Genomic DNA, 12469 nt, shown 5'->3' on the forward strand with positions numbered 1-12469 from the left:
ATATGTCTGTTTTTGTGCCAGTACCATGCTGTCTTGGTGATCACTGCTTTGCAATATAGCCTGAAATCAATCAGGCAACGTGATGCCTCCAGCTTTGTTTTTCTTTTTCAACATTTCCTTAGCGATTTGGGTTCTTTTCTGATTCCATACAAATTTTAGGATTATTTGTTCCAGCACTTTGAAAAATGTCATTGGAATTTTGATTGGGATAGCATTGAAGGTATAGATTGCTCTGGGTAGCATAGACATTTTAACAATGTTTATTCTTCTGATCCATGAGCATGGAATGTTTTTCCATCTTTTTGTGTCTTCTTCAATTTCTTTCATGAGTGTTCTGTAGTTCCTAGAGTATAGATCCTTCACCTCTTTGGTTAGGTTTATTCTGAGGTATCTTATGGTTTTTGGTGCTATTGTAAATGGAATCATTTCTCTAATTTCTCTTTCTACAGTTGCATTGTTAGTGTATAAGAAAGCAACTGATTTCTGTGCATTGATTTTGTATCCTCCCAAATTACTGAATTGCTGTATGAGTTCTAGTAATTTGGGGGTGGAGTCTTTTGGATTTTCCACATAGAGTATCACGTCATCTGTGAAGAGAGAGAGTTTGACTTCTTCTTTGCCAATTTGAATATCTTTTATTTCTTTTTGTTGTCTGATTGCTATTGCTAGGACTTCCAGACTTTTAAAAATGCTTCTCTGTGAAGCACCAATAATCATCTCAATATATATGGCCATTTGTAGAAATTATAGAGCCATTTGAAAGCAACATTTTGAACACCTGAATAACAAAGAAGTAGTGGTGGTAGTAATACCACCAACTATGAAGTCTATGCACCACAGTTTAGAAGTGTAAAATATAAAAACCAAAATCACCCCATACCTCTATTGGGAATAGACTTATGGCTTTCCTTCCTTCCCAAAACCTGGCATAGGGAAAGTTTCTTATGTGGGACCCCAACTGGAAGGCAAGTTTCACTCCATTTCTTTATGTCCAGACACAAAATAGTGTAAGCAAAGACATCAAATACACATGGAGAAAATTTTGAGTGTAAAGCTAATTACTCATAACTTGTACTTAAGATGCAAAAAAATGCCTATCTTCCAGCTCAGTGACCCATTTTATGTGCTGCTGTGGGCAGTGGTTACCCTCACATCAGTCCCTGCAAATGTGCAGATGTACCAAGAGGGTTGGTCTAGTTCATTTTCTCACGTCCCTGCAATACTTTAAAAGCCCATAAAAGTCATGCCAAAATGGTCTGAAAGAAAAATCTATGATTCTCATCCTGATGAGGACATAAATCCAATGCCCGCTTCAGTAGGTGCTTCCATTTGTCCTCATTTCAAACACATCTGCAGATCTGGGAAGCCAACATGTCTATGGTCCATTTATTTACCACATTCAAATTAATTTGAGTGATGTTAGCTCTTCCCCTAATGATCCTGTGGCACATCTGAAGACAGGGCTTTGGATTCAAACCTTAGCAAAGAGAACACATACTATGACCAAAGGGATCAGCTGTGTGTTATTATTATGGAAATCAATTATAAAATAAAAAACCTATTATGTAGAGACTTGTGCTTGAGGACCAAGGATTGTACACCTAAGACACACTAAAAAGGAAATTCTTTGCACATATTTCTTCTGGTACAGTGTCAAAATGTACCAGCTAAGAAAATAAACTCATTAAGATTCTGTACTAGCAGAAAGAACTCTAGATCATGTGTTAAAATCTACAATGCTCAGTGACATGTTTTCAAAACAAACCTGATAAAGTGAATCTCCCCTGAGCACATATTTTGCCCTGAATTCCACACCTCCCCCAATCTCCTAATAGTTGAAATTTCCCAGCTGCCATCACTCTGGAATGAGCATGAAATGATCATGCCAGATTCAGGAGTCTGAGGCCAATTCTAAGGCATCAGCCTAATCAGGAAAGTGCTGATATAGCTGTCCTCCCATTACATTATCTGCTTACAGCTCCCTTCAAGGCATTACTGGATTTCTATAAAACATTGTGTTCTACATCGCCCATAGACAGCTTTCTGCCATTTGAATCCAGCAAGAGTTGCATTTCAGCAACCAAGCATAGTCTCTGATGCAAAGTCCACACATCTCTAGCTCAACACTGAGAATCCAGTGAGGGTTAAAATTCATTCATTCATCCAAATAACACCGAGTGCCAATCTATGTTGCTCACTACATATAAGAAGCAGAATATGAAATTAGGTTGGCAATAAGAATTATCATTAGATTAATAGTAGCATTTATTGAAAGTTGTGTGCCGACTGCTCTACTAAGCACTTTGCATGCATTACTGCAGCCTCAAAATAACTCCAAACAGTTGCACTGTAACTCTATCTACTTAGTGATGAGGAAACAGAGGCACAGAGAAATAAAGTAATTTGCCCAAGGTCTTAAACAAAGAATGGTAACATCAAAACAAGGACCCAGGCAGCCTGATCGCCAAAGCCACCTTCAGTGCAGACCACATCCTGATGAGTAAGGCAAGGACCCTGTCTTCAGGCCACTTACATCCTAAACTGTGAGACAGATACAAAGATATTGGTAAAAACCTTTACAACGAGATCCTCATTTCTGGTGACAAAATAAGGGGCAAGACTTCACTATCTGCAGAAACAACCACAAATTGGACAAAATATATAGAACACTGGTTTTTAAGACATTGTACACCAGACAATGAAGGACACTAATCCCAGAGAGATGAGGAATGAACAAGGCAAGTTCTATGATCATCCTGGTTCTCTGTGTAATGTGGAGGCTAGCAGACTCCCTGATAAAGAGACAGAGCTAAGAGTCTAGCGAGACAAATGTGGTCAGTGTTTGTAAGACAGAGTTCCAGAGAGGAGGGAGAGACACAGGGAGAACCCCAGAGGCCTGAAAAGGTCCTTGGAGTATTCAACCAAGAACTAATGAGCATGCAGGCATGGGGAATCCACTCAAGGCCAGGGATTTTTAAAACCCCAAAGGATTAGAGCAAACTGCTTTCTTTTTTTTAAAAAAAAGATTTTATTTATTTATTTGAGAGAGAGAGAATGAGAGAGAGCACATGAGAGGGGGGAGGGTCAGAGGGAGAAGCAGACTCCCCGCTGAGCAGGGAGCCCGATGTGGGACTCGATCCAGGGACTCCAGGATCATGACCTGAGCCGAAGGCAGTCGCTTAACCAACTGAGCCACCCAGGCGCCCAGAGCAAACTGCTTTCAATGTTCACACAGGGCCAGGAATGGTGCCTGTTCCCAAGGAAATTTCAAAATTCATGGAACATTGGGTAGACTACTCAGGAAGGTTTTGCTGTCATAGTGGGGGATAATTAGCCCTTGTCTGAGGACTGCTCAGATCCCAACAAACCAATCTTCACAGCAAGATCCTAAACAATCAAACTTTTGCCAAAGAACTTAACTACATCCCACAACAAAGCTTAGTAGTGTTTGTAGGAAAATAGAAATAATCAAGCAACCAACAAGATCAAAGCCGCAAAGTCCAGCATCCAATTAAAGCAAACTGAAAAGAAAATAAACCATAATAAGGGGAAAAAATTGATCAATCAATTGGCACCAGAACTGACACAGATGTTCTAATTGGCAGATGTGGACATTTAAAAAGCTACTTTAACTATATGGAGGGGGGACATAAAAATTACTTGAAGAAATGATGGCTGAAAACTTTCCAAACTTATATAAAGGTATAGACTCACAGATAGAAGCTCAACAAACCCAAGCACATGCAACAGAAACTAGGCCAAAGCACATCAACAAATTGCTCAAAAACAGTGATAAATCTTAAAAGCTCCCAGAGAAAAAACATACTTTATGTACAGAGAAATAAAGATATGGATGACTGCAGATTTCTCATCAGAAACTATGCAAGTGAAAAGACAGTAGCACAACATCTTTAAAGTAAGGAAACAGACTGTCAACCTAGAATTCTATACCTGGCAAAAATGTCTCCCAAAAAATGGAAACAAAAAGAATCTATCATCAGCAGATCTACACTACAGGAAATGTTTAAGTATATCCTGCAGGAAGAAACAAAATTATTCCACATGGAAATCTAGGTTCTCATAAAGGAATTAATAGTCCTGGAAATGAGAACTACATGGATAAATATGTAAGATTTTTTAAATTTAAATCTGTTTACATTATAACAGACTGTTTAAACAAAATGATAATAATAGTGTTTTGTGGAGTTTATAACACATAAAAGTAAAATACATGACAATTGTAGCATAAAAGGCAGGAGTAGAGAAATGGAAATATAGTATTATAAGGCCTTTATACCATATAGGGAGTGCTGTGTTAGTACTTGAAGGCTAATTGTAATAAGTTAAAGGTGTATACTGTAAAGCTCAATGTAACCACTGAAATAACAAAACAAAAAGTTGAAGCTAATAATCCAACAAAGTAGATTAAAATAAATCATGACAAATATCTGATTAATCCATAGAAAGACAGTTAAGGTAAAAAAAAAAAGAAAAAGAGGAGAGAATAAAGGAGAAAAATAAAACAAGTAGCAAAATGGTACCTTGAAACCTAATCATATATACAATCACATAAAATGTAAATGGTCTAAATATACCCCATTAAAAGTCAGGGATTGTTAAATTGGATAAAAAAACAAGATCCAACTTGATGCTTCCTGCAAGAAATACAATTGAATATAAAGACACAAGTAGGTAAGGGATGGGAAAAATATATACCATGCTAGCACTAATGAAAATATGGTGGGAATGGTTATATTAATATCAAAGTCAATTTCAGAGTAAAGAATATTATCAGGGATAAAGAAGGTCATTTCATCAAGAGGACAAAACAATTCTAAATGTTTATGCACCTAATAACTAAGCTTCAAAATCCATGAAGCAAAAACTGATAGATCTGCAAGAAAACACGCACAAATCCAATGATTGCAGAATGGTTGCATCCACATTCCAAATGGTTGCAGATTTCAATACTTCTATCTTGATAATATATGTAAATAATAGAAAAATATTAAAGGTGTAGAAGATTTGATTACTACTGTCACCCAACTTGATCTAAATGACATTTATAAAACACTCCACCAAAAACAACAACAACTCATTCTTTTCAAGTGTACAAGGAACAAGTGTCACCAGACAAATAATGCTATGGGTCATAAAACAAGTCTTAAATTCAAAAGGTTTCAAGTCATACAGTGTAAGCTCTCTGACCAAAATAGAATTAAATTATAAGCAAATAACAGAAATATCACAAGAAAATCCCCAAGTATTTTCACACTAAATAACACACTTCTAAATAACTCATTGGTCAAGAAAGAAATAAAAAAAGAGGAATTAAAAAGTCTTTTTAATAGAAGGAATATGTAAACATTACATGTCAATTTTGTAAGATTCTGCTAAATAGTACTTAAGGGAAAATTTATAGCACTGGATACCTATATTAGAAAAAATAAAAATTTCAAATTAATGACCTGAGCTTCCACCAGTTTAAGAAATGAATGGCTGGTGGTGTTTGCAACTGAAATCAAGAAATAGGAAGAGGAGTGGTTTATGAATGAGACCCACTAAGTTACCCATAGGACATCAAGTTGTTATAGGAATTTAATGGTATATGATTTTCAAACTAGGGGACTACTACAGGCTGGATATATAGATTTGGAGTCATCAGGATATAAGGGGTAGTTGAATGAGATCACCTAGGGACAATATATAGTATGAGAAGAGGAAATAGCCAAAGACTGAGCCCTAGAGGATACCAATATTTGGGGGGTAGAATGAAAACAGGAGATAATGAACAGAAAAAGAAGGAAGGATCAGAGACCCAAGTGAACAGAAAGAGGGCACAGTGACAGCAGAGAGTTTTTCAGCAACGAGAAGCTGTTGGTGTCAAAAGCAGCAGGAAGATCCATGGGAAAGAGAGCACAAGATCCACTTCATTTGACTTTAGGAAGCTCTTTGCAACCTTATCAAGGGGGCTTCAGTTGAGTACCAAGAAATGGAAGCCAGCCCAAGACGTTAATTGGGAGCCATAAAGTTGAAATAGTGAATGTAGCACTTTTTTGAGAAGTTTAGAAAAAAGGGGGGGAGAAAAGTGATTAGCTCAAGCAGAAAACGTGAGCAAGGGAAGGTTTCTAAAATGGGTAACACTTCAGCACATTTCTAGGAAAAGTGGGAGGCGACACTAAAGAAGCAGAGACTGAGGATAGAAGAGGGTGGGTAAGTGGTGAGTAAAAATATTGTACAAGCTATCAAGTAAAGAGCGTAGATGGACTGGAGGGTCTTGACCAGTAAGAGCCATACATTGTCCTTTGAGATGGAAGGATACAGATGATGCGGGGATTTCAAACTTGGGGAAATTCTTGACTCTTAAGCCCAAACTCAGTTTTGTAAGTAAGCTGCAGTTGGGGAAACTACAAAACTAAACTTTAAGATATGCACTCTCAAAGAAAATTGACTACACAGAAAAAAGTTCCTGGCTGTGACCTTGGATGGCTTTGCATTTATAAAATGTCTCTTCTGAATATCATATTTGGATTTAAGCATCTGACACATTGTAAACCCCACACCATTATTCAGTTCAATATAAAAATTAAAGAGTGCACTTGTCATGATGAGCACTGGGTGATGTATGGAATTTCTGAATCACTATATTGTACACTTGAAACTAACACTGGATGTTAACTATGAAAACAAACAAACAAAATTAACATCTGGTTCCAAAGTGTGCACCATTTGGAAAGGTGCGGAGGGTACCAAGGAATTGTGTCAGTTGGTGGAGGTAAATCAAGTTGGCATTAACTGCTCACTTTGAAGGCTACAGAGAGCTGAAAAACTTAGAATCAGTTCTTCCACTAGTAACCAAATGAATAGACATAAAACCCACAGTAAGACACTCCTCTCTTTCCTAACTGGCCAAAATTTAACAAAGATAATTTACAGTATACCTATTAGGATCTGGCCATGGTGTCAGCCTGCTTGGATCTGAATTTTGTCTCCACCTCTTATAAATGTATAACTTCAGGCCACTGAGTCTCAGTTTCTTTATCTATAAAATGAGGATATTAACAGTATTTACCTCATCCAATGCTAAGATAGCACTTCTATGGCTCTTAGTACATGGTAAGCCTGCAACAAAAGCTAGCTGTGGTGATTTTGGGCGATGTAGGATTGTAAATTGGCACAATCCATGCAAGAAGCTATTTGGGAATATGTCTGAAGAAGTTTTAAAAATACCCCATATAGGTATCTATCCCAAAGAAGTAGGAAATTACTGAACAAAGAAATCATGTCTGCCACCTTAACTGCCATTTCTCTAGTGATTATCACAGAACCAAGCTCAGAACAAATGTATGGTTGAATGAATAAACACAGATCTATGTAGGAAGATGATTATGGTAGTATTATTGATGAGGGAAACCTGGCAAATGGCTTGAATTATGACAATCCGTACAATGGAATATTATACAACTACTAAAATGACACTTTGAAAAATATTTAGTAAAAGAGTAAGTTATTCACAATATAATGTTAACGGAGAAAAAGCACTAACTAGGATGCAGAATTACACATTACATGTGGTATCATCCAAATTTTCTAAGACATATATATATCCATACAGAGCAGAAGGAAAGAAATTCAAAAATCAGCTAGATTTAACTCTGGGTGGTCAACTACAGGTAATTCCTTTTTGTTCTGTATGTGTCTATGTTTCTAGATTTTCTACAAAGAGGATTCATTACTTTTGCATTCAGAGAAAGAATTTTTTTTCACATATATTGGGAATAACTCATTATGAATCGTTGAAAAGAAACAGTAATCTACAGTCAATAAAGAGACATTTTGGAACTGGACAGCAAAAACCCAAGCATGAGAATGTTTAATTCCTTAGGGTTTAGCCAACAACATCCAAGTACGTGCATGGAATACAGTGTGGGAACATCGAGACCAGAGCACATTGTGAAGTAGCCTCTCAAAGTGTGACACCCATCGGATAATGTAAAAATATGTGAGATTTTATTCCTAAGAATCGCTCCCGTGAATCATTTATTGTACACTGACCTTCTTGTATGAATCGGGGAGCTTTGCAACCTAATTTTAATTTCTCATGTGCCTGGTGCTTCTCCTCAGTTATTCTCTTTGTTTAAAATCCATTAGTATAGATGAAGGAATCAGCTTATACTTTATGTACCTAGTTCTATATTATTTTTGTGCATTTATAACTGGCCTCTGGAGTTTAGTCTCCCCCTTAATAATTTAGCTGTGCAAGATGTTACACCAATTTATTAGGAGGAAGATGGGAACAGACTATGCATATTAAGTGTGAAGATTTTTCTACAGTCTGCTCAACAATCAAGAAGAAGGGCTTCTCTTACCTTGTACCAGATGCTGTTCTTGGAAAGGATTTCCACTGGTTGGCATAATTCCCATACCAGTCTGAGTCCTGTAAGATCCTGGGACAGCTTGCCTCTGACAATGATTTTCACATTTATCTTTTGAACAATGTGATTGAATTGGGGCTGCCACAGAAGGCTCTGTGGCATATATGAGCATACTCAAGTCTCTCCAGTTTCAAGGGCATCTTTCTTTAGTCAACAAGTCCCTAGAATGTCAGGAGCCTACAGGGTGAGTCTTTTTCAGAAACTAGGGAAAGGATGCCAAAACGGAGACTAGTATCCCCTGGGCTCACATCCCCACAAACAGTGGCTCCACCCCTACATGCCCTCCTCCCCTTCCCTCATATTGCAACACACACTCTGGTGTTCATTGTGGAGAGTGCTGGAAGGGGACCATGGATGGTGTGGTTAATTGCCCATTTACTGGTTCTGGTGCCTTTGGGAGACTTGTCAGTTACAGTGTCCCAACACCTCCCTCTGCACCACAGAAGTGAGCTCATAAGCCAAGCTAGCCAATAAGAACATTGCACCCTCTTGACCACAGTGACTGGGTCAAGGATGGCCATGTATATCAGCAGGTCCAAACACAGACTTCTGTGTCATTGAAACTTTGGGAAGTCTTCCTCCATCAGCTTGGGAGCTAGAGAAATACAAGTCCTGGAATGCCAGAGGTTGAGAGCATGGGCACCAAGGGCAGGCCCCCTGGTTTCCAACAGCATTTCCACCATTTCCATGTGGTCTGAGAAAGCTGCTTCTTGGTTTCCTCACCTGTAAAATGGAGCTAATAGTGCATCATCTCACAGGAGCAGCCTGAAGATGGACCAAGTGACCTGGTCTCTAATTCTTAAGGAGTACCAACTATAGGGCAGGCTCTCCCCAAGCCTTAGCCTGCAACACTGTCTTCATTATATTGTCTGACACCTGCAAAGAGCTGCTAAGGAATCCTATCAAGCAGAGATAAGCAGAGCTGAGCGATAAAAGGGATGTAAATCATGCACATGGTTGGATCTTCTGGGTCCAGCATGCCTTGAGGTCTGTCCACCCCCGCATCTCCCAAGAACGAGTCAAACTTTCTCCCTTACTAAAGCCAGTTTGAGTAGAGTGTTTATTACTTGCACTGAGCTCTGATTACTCTAAAGCAATACATAACCCAATCTTTGAAAAGCAAAAATGTCTCTGTTCCAAGTTATAAACTGCTTTTACTTCCTTGAAAGAGGATCTCTTTTTTGAAAAATTTCTGAGAGGAAAGCATTAGAACCGAATTTCCTTTCTGACTCAAGTCCCGAAACTCACCAGACTGAGAGTCAAGGGAAGTTATGGGGCTGGTCATCTGGTGATTTTTTCTCTCTTTCTGGAATATATTGTCCTTTTAACAGCAAGTACTATTTGTATTTGCTGCAAGTAGAATTTTCAATTACTCTTCTGACATCCAGATCAGTCATTGCTTTTTATTAAGCTCTGGATTTAGGAAGAAATATGCTCCTGACAGCAACTTTATTTGAATTCTTCTGCTTAGGTTAATAGCAAATAAAGGCCAAGATCCCCACCAGGTCCAAGCCTACAGAACTGAGTTTGTTCGAAGGGAGGCTGTTGTGTAAGATGTTTTTCCTTCACTCATGCTGTGCCTACGGTCTTTATGGTTGGATATTAATGTCCTTTCAGAAGCTGTTTGCCTTGATCATAACCTAAAGCGGTGCTTGGCTCATAAAGGTATTCTCTCCTTATCCAGTGTTAAACTAGAAACTGTTCCTTGAGCCAGGCAACGGGCTAAGTCCTTCACCTGCATCGTTTTACTTGATGCTTATTACAACTCTGAGATGCAGGTGATGCATCCCTATTTTACAGATGAGCAGACAAACATGCCCAGAAAATTTAAGTAGCATGCCCAAGGTGGAGAGTGAAGTGAGTGACAGACACAGGACTCAGAGCCAGGCCCATGTGAGCTAGAAAGTGCTTTGAGCCTCCACCACTACATAATCTGTCACGGGCACAGGAGTCTCTGGACAGGTGCATTCCCTGTGAAACCTGGGAACTCACACACCTTTTCTCATGCATCTGTGCACAGCTCCACTCTTGTGTTTTGACTGAACTTCAAGCATGCAGTAGCGTGGACATAGAAAGTGTGTTTGGGAGAATCCCCTGCAAGGCATTTGCAAGCCTAAGGGGTCTCCACGGAGACGCTTACGTGCCATCAAGGGGCAGTAAAGTGTCTAAATTCCATGCAGCAAAGCACTTCCAGTCTCCAGAGCTATGACCGCTCCCTCCAGACACTCAGGTATGGCTGCACATAAGTTGTTCCTTCCAAACAGCGAAGTCTCCTGTCCTCCCTCCTCCTCCTTCTCCTGCTCTCTCTCTTTCACTTTATCTTCCTCTTTCTCTTCCTCAAGCTAACCCAAGACTTTCACCAACCCCTACACCCTATAAATATCAGCACAACATGTTCAGAGGTTTATTGGATGTTTGGAACACCCTTGGTACGAATCAGGGAGACGGATGGATACAAACAACACAGGTCAGCCCTGCCTCCTGTGGTCTGAGAGACACTGAATCTCTTTCTAGTAAAACTGTGATGCCTTCTTTGGGCCTCTAGGAGAAACTCAGCAATGGCCCTTCAGCCAGCCCTAGACATCATGGCTCTTATGGAGGCATCCCTCTCTGTTGTTGACAGTTCTATAGCACTTGGTTTGAGCCATTCTTCAAATGCAGTTGTACTCCGAGTCCTGAGCCCTCACTGAGAGCCTTGCAGGTGGTCAAGACTTTGCTTAGATCCAAAAGCTGAGTGACTGCACTAAAAATAAATGCTTTGTGTTGTACATAAATACTCTTTATGGAAAAATAAAGACCGCAACCACATCTCACACAGCTAAATCAGCCAAAAATGCCCCAAATGTGCTGGCCATAGACAGTGCCAGGGTTCCAATCAGGAGAACAAGAAACACAACTTCCAAAAACATTGGGGGTTACCCAGAATTAGCCACATTTCGGATTGACATCACAATCTTCCTCAAGACCACCTTCACTTCTGATGCCAATTACACACTCAGAGGGTTCCCAAAACCACACTCAGTCTTGATAATTCTCCACAAGTCCTCACCGAACTCACTGAAAACTGCTATACTGATGGTTAGGGTTTATGACAGGGAAAGAATACACACCAAATTCAGCAAAAGGAAGAAGTATACAGAGTGGAGTCCAGGGGTTTTCTAAATGTAGTTTGCATTGTTGTGTCCCCCTGAAGTCAGGTCACGTTACCCTCCTTCATAGATGTGAGAACACACAGAAATTTTGCCAGCAGGGAAGGTCATCCTAACCTCAGTGCCCAGAGTTTTTACCAGGGTTTCATTACATAAGCATGGTTGATAGGATTGCTCATGTGGTTGATTTCAGCCTCCAGGGCCATTGATACCAATAGCCAGGCACCACCTACACCCATGAGATTGGTCTTTCTGGCATGGCCAGCCCCCATCCTAAATCCAGTGTGGCCAGCCTCCAGGTTAAACAAAGACACTCCTGCTGGATATGATATAGATCACCTCCCAGAAGCTGAGGTCAAAGTCTAGATCTCTCTTTGGGAAAAGTCAAATTCTTTACAACCAGGGATCCAGAAGAAGGTGAAGGAGGTGTAAAAAGGCTGTGGCCAGCAGGGTCATGAGTGTGTGGAATGAGGAGCTCCACTTAGGACAGATTCCAAAAATCAGAATCTCAGAATGGATGGGGTCAGTTGGCAGAAATGTATCCTTGTTATTCCAAGACCTTTAATTGCAGCCTCCTCCCTTCTTTTCTCTCCCATCTGAACTCCCCAGAAGTAGGGGTCACCTTGCCCACAATTTGCCCTTCCCTCCCGGCAATCAGAGCTAATGCATTCCTAAACACGGTGTAGCAAAGACCAACTAATTATAATGCAGTTGCTTGCCCTTATTTTATACTCTGTATTTCCCTGCTTATTGAGTTGAGAATTGTAACCCTATTATTAATTCATTAAGACACATAATCTCATGCAAAATAATGTGTTTACCCTCTTCTATTAGGTTAAGGTAGTGTGATTATTGGAGCTGTGTCAGGGAATGAGCGACGCGCTC

Source organism: Leptonychotes weddellii, chromosome 4, assembly GCF_054177405.1.
Source record: "Leptonychotes weddellii isolate Sample4059 chromosome 4, ASM5417740v2, whole genome shotgun sequence".
Lineage (NCBI taxonomy): Eukaryota > Metazoa > Chordata > Mammalia > Carnivora > Phocidae > Leptonychotes > Leptonychotes weddellii.